The following is a 9,668-nucleotide window of genomic DNA, read 5'->3' as shown; positions in this document are numbered from 1 at the left end:
TCCCTAATTATTTAAGGATTTTAAAAAGTTACATGATTCTAAAGGTAATTATAGTTCCCTTCTCTTTTTGCTTTTACAAATGTTTGCACACTTCTAGAATGTAGTCGTTTAGCAACACACCAGGAGTTCAAGCCTTAGGAAACCATTGCCTGTTGTTTTTCTATGTCAAAAAAAAATCACTTATAGCTGCACAAATAAACAAATAAGAAACCAAATCAAAGGTGTTTCCAAATCCATTTTAAGTTTACAAGCTGAAACTTATTTATATGAGAGAAATTAACTTTCTATTTAAACCATTCTGAAATGTAGCAAATTAAATTATAAGATGATGCTGTAAGATGATGAATAATGATGCTGAAAATTCAGCTTTGACCACAGGATTAAATGTCATTTTACAATATCAAAATAGAGAAGTTATTTTAAATGATGTAATATTGTGAAATATTAGTTCCCCTTCAGGAACTCGAGCTGCGTACGAACTTCCGAAGACACTTAGGGAACGCCTTCAGCGTGACCGCGCTCTGAATCATCTGTACAATCAGTCCAATGGAAGGGCGAGGCGTCACGGGCGGGTGACGTCACGACCAGGAAGCTATAAAGGCACGTGCGGCAGAGCCGGCTTCAGCTTTCTGTCATTCAGCAAGCGCTCTGTGTGTCTGTCAGTCCGATATTTGTTTTGTGAGTCTTATTTAGTGTTGTTTGTCCAAAAAAAAAAAAAAAGCACTATGTCCAAGGCCACAAGTAAATCAAAGCATAAGGGCGATCACGCTTCAAGCTGTGTGTTCCTCCCTGCTCTCACTACAATCACGAGCGGGGATACACACAGTTTGCGCGTGGTCTGCCTGGGCGCGAAGCATGCGGAGTCGGCTCTCGAGGGAACCGACTGCTCACACTGTGAGCGGCTTCCGCTACGCACGCTTCGCTCCCAGAGGGCTCTCTTCGAGAAGGGAGCCTTTGCGAGTGTTCCTCACCTCACGGTGCTGGCCCCGCGGCTGCCGAGGCAGAGCGGCGGCTGCACTTGTGGGGCTCGCACATGGATCATCAGATCCAGCGCCCGCTCTCTGTGTTCGGAAGCCCCGCCCCGCGGTTTCTTCCCCCAGAGAGAGGGCTCTCAGGTGGACGTGAAAGACGTCGATGAGCTTTGTAAAGCTCAGTGTTTGCACAAGCATATTATGAATGACGACATCATTATATTCGCGCTGTCAGCTCTAAAGCCCGGCTCACACTGTGCGATTTTGGCCACGATTTGGTCGTCTGAGACAAATTTTGAAAATCCTATAATCCTAGGCTAAAATCGGTTGTCTAGATCGCTGGTTTGACATGTTCACCGACAGCCGATTAATGGCCGTTGCGATCAATTTTTTCCTCCGATTAAATTCTGGCAGTGTCAGAAGATTTCAGACACTTTCCTGCAGTGTGACATCTCCTACAACGACCGTCAAACCAAGAACCAATAGGAGCACTGAACTTGATGACGCAATTAGCGCGACAACGTCAAACCATTCATTATTTGTAAAAAACAATATGTACAAAGTAAAGTTTACTTAAAGTTTATTTATTAAGGGACAGGATGTTTAAACTCGAATAACAAAATTACCTCAAGTTCGCTCTGTAGAACTGGAAGTCCATAAAGTCCTCTTTTGCCCAGCCATGACTTGCTCCACATACGTCGTCTTTTTCTTTTTTTTTTCTTTTTTTTAACATCAAGGCATGTAATTAATAAAACTAACGCTGCACGTTGCTGTTGTTTGCTAGCTACCATTATAGCGAGAGAGCGTGGGTCACGTATTGATGATGTAAAACTCCGGACAAGTCTTCTTGAGTACGTCCGTTTTTGTAAAAAAAAAAAAAGAAAAGTATGTCCGTTTTTGTCGCGTCTTGACTGTCGTACAGTCTGACATTAAGACAACTGAGATCCTACAGTCTGACATGGGGATCATGTTCGTACAGTGTGACTAGCAACAATCGCAAAAGATTATTAAAAATCGCACAGTGTGAGCCCGTCTTTAGATAAAGGGCTGATTGTGCTTTTCCCCGCCGTAAGATCTCGCGGTTCCGGTCCGCCACTGCTGAGGCATGGCGGCGAGTGAGATCGCGGCGATTGCAACATGGATCTGGCGGATGGGTTGGAGACGGGTTCGCCCTATCTCCACCTGCATTCCCCAGATCTAGCACTCTCGCTTGGGGCTGGAAGCCCGCGGTGCGGTACTTCCCCCTTTTAGTGAGAGCTCGCTGTTGCAGCGCTCGTTGCCGAGGCAACCGCTTGCATTACGTCATTCTCATTCTTATTATGAATCCTTTTCATATCAGACCATGTTTACTCGTCTGGTTGTCTTTCTACATTTAATTTCTGAGGAATTAAATTATGTATTTCATCTAACTATGAGAAGTTAGATGTGTATATATGTATACACATACGTATGTGTATATAGGAGCCTCTTGGGACTTTCTCGAGTGAGAGCACGATGCTTTACCTTTCTTCCTCTGAGGAGGTTGAGGTGATCAGCAGGGGCTGCTGGGCGTAGCAGCCCCAACCGTGGTCCAGCTCCTCATTTAGGGAGCATCACCTCTCGTACTCCCGATAATATTGGAGTCAGAGTCGCGCTCCCGGGCCAAAGGCTTCTAGCAGAAGGCAGATCTGCGGATCGTCATTCTCGCTGGATAGTCTTTGGCTAAAACGTACTGCTGCCTATGACCCAGGACTTCTCAGTGCCCTCGGGAGATGCCAACCTTGCCGTGTTCCAGGGCACAGCGGTCTCCAGCGAGCTCTTCTTTCAGTTACTTCCGCCCAGAAATGTAGCGGAACTGAGAGGCTCGCCACCGCTTCGGAGGTCTCTAGAGCAGCTAGTTCGGCCGTCTCCTGCCGGTGTGCCATTCCAGGACACCGAGCTAGCAGTTCTAAGCACACCAGAGGCCAGTTTCGAGAGACTGGTTCCCTCAGTAGGCACCTGGCGGTGAGGGAGCTCCTGCTAAGCGTGTCTCATTGGGTCCTGCCTGAGCAGGCTCTGGTTCTATCAGTCTAGTCTACCTATAAATGATGCAGGTCTGAGGACCGTCGTCTCAATAGGAGACTTCAGCTGAGGCAGTCCTGATGCTATGGTCCAGGACTCATGAGGGCAGGTCCCTCTGGGGAAGTTCGGCGTACACCGTGGTACGCGGTGCCCGTCTCTCCTCAGTGCCCTCGGGAGATCGGTCTGCCAACCCTGCCAGTGTTCCAGGGCGCAGCGGTCTCCAGCGAGCGCTTCTATCAGTTACTTCCGTCCGGAAACGTAGCGGAACTGAGAAGCTCGCCACCCCTTCGGTGGTCTCTAGAGCAGCTAGTTCGGCCGCCATCTGCCGGTGTGCCATTCCATTCCAAGCCGCTCTGGGTACACCAGAAGCCAGTCTCGAGAGACTGGTTCCCTTAGTAGACTATTTGGCTATTGCCAAATGTGTCTCCATGGGTCCTGCATCCTGTAGAGAGAGGCTACAGAATCCAGTTTGGTTCTCCTCTGCCTCAATTCAACGGGGTGAATCCCACTCAGGTGGGCCCTGAGCAGGCCCTGGTAAGGGAACGAGAAGTAGAGTACTCTCTTGAGGAAGGAGGCCATCGAGGTGGTCCCTCCTCACAAAAGAGAGTCCGGGTTCTACAGCCGGTACCTCATAGTTCCCAAGAAGGATGGAGGATTGCGTCCCATTTTAGATCTGCATCAATTGAACCACTCAGTCAGCAGACTGAAGATCAAGATGCTCAAAACTTTAACAGGTAAGCATCTCAGATCAAGTCCGAGGACTGGTTTGTCACGTTAGATCTAAAAGACGCATACTTCCACGTCTCCATCCTTCCCACTCTCAGGAATATCGGAATATATACCAATATCGGGTTCTTCCCGTTGGCCTTGCGCTCTCATCCCGCACTTTTACATCAACGATTGGTTGATTCTAGCTCAATTGGAGCAGCTGGCGATTCGACATCGAGGTGTCGTTCTCACACACTTGAAAGAGCTGGGGTCGAGACTGAACGCCAAGAAAAGTGTGCTTTCTCCAGTACAGAGAACCACTTATCTAGGCGTAGTGTGGGATCCGACCACAATGCAGGCATGCATTCCCCTGCTCGGATTGTGTCGATCCTCACGTCAGTCAAGAGAGTGAAAGAAGGCCAGTCACTCACTGTCAAGCAGTTTCAGAGACTGCTGGGTCTGAGGGCAGTTGCGTCCAATGTGATACTTTTTGGCCTGCTGTACATGAGACCCCTACAGTAGTGGCTCAAGACCAAGGGATTTTCCCTGAGGGAAATCCACTTCGCATGATCGGGGTCTCTCGATGGTGTGTGCGAGCCCTAGACATGTGGAGGAAACCTTGGTTTTTAAATCAGGGCCCGGTGCTGGGAGCTCCGGTGTCGCCAGTTATCGTTAGCGACGGACACGTCTCTCACCGGTTGGGGAGCGGTCATGAGTGGCCACCCTGCCCGCAGTCTGTGGAGTGGCCGCCATCTGACATGGCATATCAATTGGCTGGAGATTCTGGCCGTGTTTCGAGCACTCGTACACTTCCTCCCAGACCTAAGAGGTCACCACGTGTTGGTGCGCACGACAACACGTCGGTGGTCTCATACATAAACCACCAGGGAGGTCTGCGGTCGCAACCCTTGTACTAGCTGGCGCACCAGATCCTTGTGTGGTCCCAGTGCAAACTCCTCTCATTAAGAGCAGTGCACATTCCTGGGCATCTCAATGTGGGAGCAGACGTTCTGTCGAGACAGGGGCCGAGGCCCGGGGAATGGATGCTTCACCCTGAGGTGGTGAAGCAGATATGGAGAGTTTTTGGCCAGGTGGACCTGTTTGCGACTATAAAGTCAGCTCAATGTCCCCCCTGGTTCTCTCTTACTCCTCCGGCTCCTCTGGGACTGGATGCTATTGTGCAGACTTGGCCGAGGCTTCGTCTGTACGCTTTTCCCCCTATTGCTCTGCTCCCGGGAGTTCTGGCGAGAGTGCGCCGGGATGAGGTCAGTCTACTACTGGTAGCGCCATTCTGGCCGGGCCGAGTATGCTTCTCAGACCTGATTTCTCTCCTCGACGGCACTCCATGGGAGATTCCCGTCCGGAGAGATCTCCTATCACAGGCGGGGGGGCACGATCATCCACCCTCGCCCGGAGCTGTGGAAGCTGTGGGTGTGGCCACTGAGGGGGTACAGCTCATAGCTTCCGGTCTGTCAACCGAGGTTGTCGAGACCATCCTCCAATCCAGAGCTCCCTCTACGAGGAAACTGTACGCCCTGAAGTGGACAATCTTCACTTCATGGTGCGGAGACCGCCAGCTCAACCCAGTTAACTGCCCGATTGGTACAGTTCTGGAGTTTCTGCAGGCCCGTCTCTCCGCAGGGTTAACCCACTCCACCATTAAGGTGTACGTGGCGGCCATTGCGGCCATCCGTTCCTGTCTGTGGTCAGTCAGTGGGTAGAAACCCCCTAGTTACACGTTTCCTCCGCGGTGCGCTGAGGCTTCTGTCCTCCTCCCTTCAGGGAGCCAACCAGCAGAAGCTTAATTGTATGTGTCCAGTGTGAGCACTGGGCACGTACATCCACAGAGCTGCCCTGTGGAGAAAGGTGCTATGGTCCTCCTAAGAGGGGTCTTCCTGCTACTAAGCAGACCCTCAGTAGGTGGATAGTGGATGCTATTAATATTGCCTATGAGTCCTCTCAGCTCCCCTCACCGAAGGGAGTCAGAGCTCACTCAACCCAAGGTGTGGTGGCCTCCAAGGCCTTCATAGCAGGTGTGTCTATGCAGGACATCTGCAACGCTGCTGGGTGGTCCACGCCTCTCACTTTTGTAAGGTTTTATGACCTCGACATTCGAGCCGCTCCGGGCTCTTCTGTCCTCTCGTCCTAGTACACACTAGGCAGGGACTTGTCTGTCTGGCGGCGTGGGTATCTCGTTCCCTAAGCGTCTTCGGACGCAGCTCGAGTTCCTGAAGGGGAACGTCTCAGGTTACGCATGTAACCATGGTTCCCCGAAGGGAACGAGACGCTGCGTCTCAAAGCCACACTTCCGGCATCCCTGCCAGCGCTTGCTTCATTCCTAGAAGCTGAAGCCGGCTCTGCCGCACATGCGTTTATAGCTTCCTGGTCGTGACGTCACTCGCCCGTGATGCCTCGCCCTTCCATTAGACTGATTGTACAGATGATTCAGAGCGCGGTCACGCTGAAGGCGTTCCCTAAGCGTCTTCGGACGCAGCGTCTCGTTCCCTTCGGGGAACCATGGTTACATGCATAACCTGAGACATTTTTTTCTGCTTTTGCTAAAATAAATGCAGCCTTGGTGAATGTAGGAGACTTCTTTCAAAAACAAAAATCTTACGGTCTCCAGACTTCTGATTGGTTGTGTTCGTATGTATATGAATCTTTAAAGCTATATTAAGCAGTTAATTATTTGCTATTATTTGACTATTTGTGATGTAATACTATGTAAGACGGACTGTTAGTTTATTTTCTGGATAATCATGCAGTTGCGTGGCAACTTGATGAATGACTCACACTTTCACAATCCGATCTTTGAAGCTGCCCATTTTACTTGACAGTATGTCCCATTTCCACATAAAACAGGATATTAACACGTGGAACACTTATCTATTGGGAATGGATTTAATTGTGATGATTGGGCATTTTATTTCAGAAGACAGGCCAGATTAGTTTACCCATAATCTTATTTTTTTTTTTTTTTTTTACCAGTTAGAGCTGAGCTAAGCTGTTAGCTTTTTAGCTAAAGACTAATGAAAAACACAAAGGGAAATGTTTAACTGTTTTTAATTTCAACAATATGTGGAGAGACTTTAACTGGTTTCTTCCTCAGTCTTTTAAACTTTTCACTGTTAGCTGCTTTGAGTGCATCTCACTGTCCCAATTGTTGTCGTAGCAATTTGTCTACAATAATAGCCTAAAAACTTCCTTAATGTTAACCAAAAGCTTGTGTGGCCTTTTGTGATATCATCTGAAAAGTAAAGTCTTTGAGAGGCAGAGCAAGTTATTACATTTCAAAGAAAGATTGCATTATTTTTTTTCAATAACATGGACAATAACACCAGAGAAATGTAGGCAGGGTCTATATCATGTTGACTTTAAGAGCAGCAAAAAGTGCAGTTTCAATCATTAGCGATGTTAACCCAGATATGTTTTATTTAGTTCATGTGACCACAAAACAAAAATGAAATAGAAAATCTCTGAAGCCTCTATTTGAAATCAAGGTATAAAAATCGTCACCCATAAATTCTACATGAAGTGTAACAAAAACATACCCCTTATGTCAAAAAAAAAAAAAAGAATAGAAAAATAATTTGTTAGAAAATAAATTTGACAAAAGACATTTTGAATCTACTGTAGATAACTTGCAGCTTAAATTAAAACCATAATGAAGCAACGCAAATGAGAGGTTGCTAATGCACAAATGGATCTGATATTATTTGTGACTGGTACAGTGTCTAGAGACCAGTCATGACAGAAACTAACTCTACTAAGCTCCTGCTTTTGAGCAAACTCTAAATATTAGATCATGCGTTGTTTTTAGGAGCCAATTCACTATTTAACACCACTTGCTATAAATCATCTGTGAAAAACAAATGAAAAGATATTTCCAGTTACATAGATGCATATTTTTAAGCTTCATTTGAAAGCATTTGGTGCCCTTTATAAACATTTAAGTGTAGACACAAGTGTATTACAAAGATGCATATATCTTTAGGTCCACATTCTGTTATCTGTATCTTCTGATACAATAATGTCACTTCAAGATCTGTACATAATTTACATTGTATCAGACATATTTATTATATTGGTTCTACCAACACTTTCTGAGCTCTAAAAAGGACTTTCTATAGTACACGTGTTCAAGTCTGCAGTTTAAGCTTGTTTTCAAAAATATTGAACTATCGTGGACGATGTTGATGTTACAGCACCAGAACTTAGCGTGTGGTGCAGATGGTATGTAATTTAAAAGTAAATGCATCTTGTTTAAAACATTAACTTATGGCCTTGCAAAATAAACAAAGGTTTTTACATTGGATGGAGTTGTACAAGAGGGTTGCTACATTTGTTAAGGGTCCATCTGAACACCTTCCCATATAACAAATACTTGAAAGACATATTGCAAGTACACATACTTAAGGGTGCATCCAAGCAACTCACATATAATATTTTAAAGAGCTCAGAAGTGTATAAAGTTTTGCTTTCTTTGGGATTTTTTTGATGGTTGTAATATTCTGACAATTTTGTGAAAAAACAAAAATCAAAGCTACAGGTGGTGGAAACATAGCCCATGCTCATTACATGTTCATTACTATTGCCACTAGGGGGCGAATTCCGAAAGTCGTATTTAAATGTTCTGTGCAATGAAAATGCAGTTTACGACATTCATAAGCTGATTTCCTGAAAAGTGTAATGCAGTCCCTGTATCGGAACATGCCTACTTTCCTGCTAATAGTATGCGAAGGGTAGTTAGTCAAATCACAAGTGCAAATCCACTGTCTGACAGCAGGTGGCGCTTATGGAACAGCAGAAATAAAGCTGTTTCCCTGGTGGCCACTGTAAACAAAGCAGCACTGCAATGAAAAGGAAAATTCAGATGAAATTCATTCAATTCGTTCATGCTATATCTGCATGAGACTGTAACTAACTTTGCTTACTGTTGGACAGAGTTTTTCCAAATCACGGTAAGTTAATCAAACATGGTTTTAATGATAATTAAAATATTAAACGGTAATATTACACGTCTAATATTTTATCATGGTTTGTTCAAACTGCAACCATTTCTGTTTGAAACCCTCAAATTGGAATGACACCGGTGACACCTTGCAGATCTTCAGGGTTGGGAACCACTTTTCTATATAGTATGAATGTAATCTGGACATTAATGTAACCTACCAGCATCAGTTGTGTCGCTTCACTTGTATATTCTGCTATTTTCCTATTCACAAATCCTCTCCCGAGGCATCATGGGATAGTAAAGTGTCCACTGGATGCGTACTTCTGAACCTTTTGCGTACTGTTTTATGAATACTGTGAACTTGGACATACTACTCAGTCTTTTCACAAACTTTTTTTTTTTGTTTTTTTGTCTACTATATAGTAGGAATGCGTGTGATTGTATGTGATGCAGCCCACAATTTCACTTTACTTCGGAGTATCCAACCAATGTGAGAAATGGGGGGGGGGGATTCCCCACACAGAAATGACATACTTCACTTTCGAATATAAATTCCCAGTGGCCTCAATCAAGAAACACAAGTTGAACAAATTTTCCTAATGGTTAGGATAGGCGATACGTAAATGGTCGCACTGACACTTGCACTGACGTTTTATGAATGTTTTTACACCATTCGTTCTGCTCGTGTTTTGTGAATAAGGCCTGATGTGTGCAAAGCATAAAGATGCTAAAGTATGAGTGTCTCAGTCCCTTGACTGTTGTTGAAGCTTTGAACCAGTTACCTTCAGCCAGGGATATCCAACCCTACTGCTGGAGAACTACCATCCTGCAAATGTCAGTTCCAACACACCTGCCTATAATTATCAAGTAACCCCGAACACCTTGTATCAGCTGGTTCAGGTGTGTTTGATTGGGGTTGGAGCTGAAATCGATAGGACAGTAGCTCTCCAGGAGCAGGGTTGGAGACTCCTGCCTTAAGCTGTGAAACATTATGT

The sequence above is a fragment of the Barbus barbus genome, assembly GCF_936440315.1.
Source record: "Barbus barbus genome assembly, chromosome: 36".
NCBI lineage: Eukaryota > Metazoa > Chordata > Actinopteri > Cypriniformes > Cyprinidae > Barbus > Barbus barbus.
Note: the sequence above shows the minus strand (reverse complement) of the source record.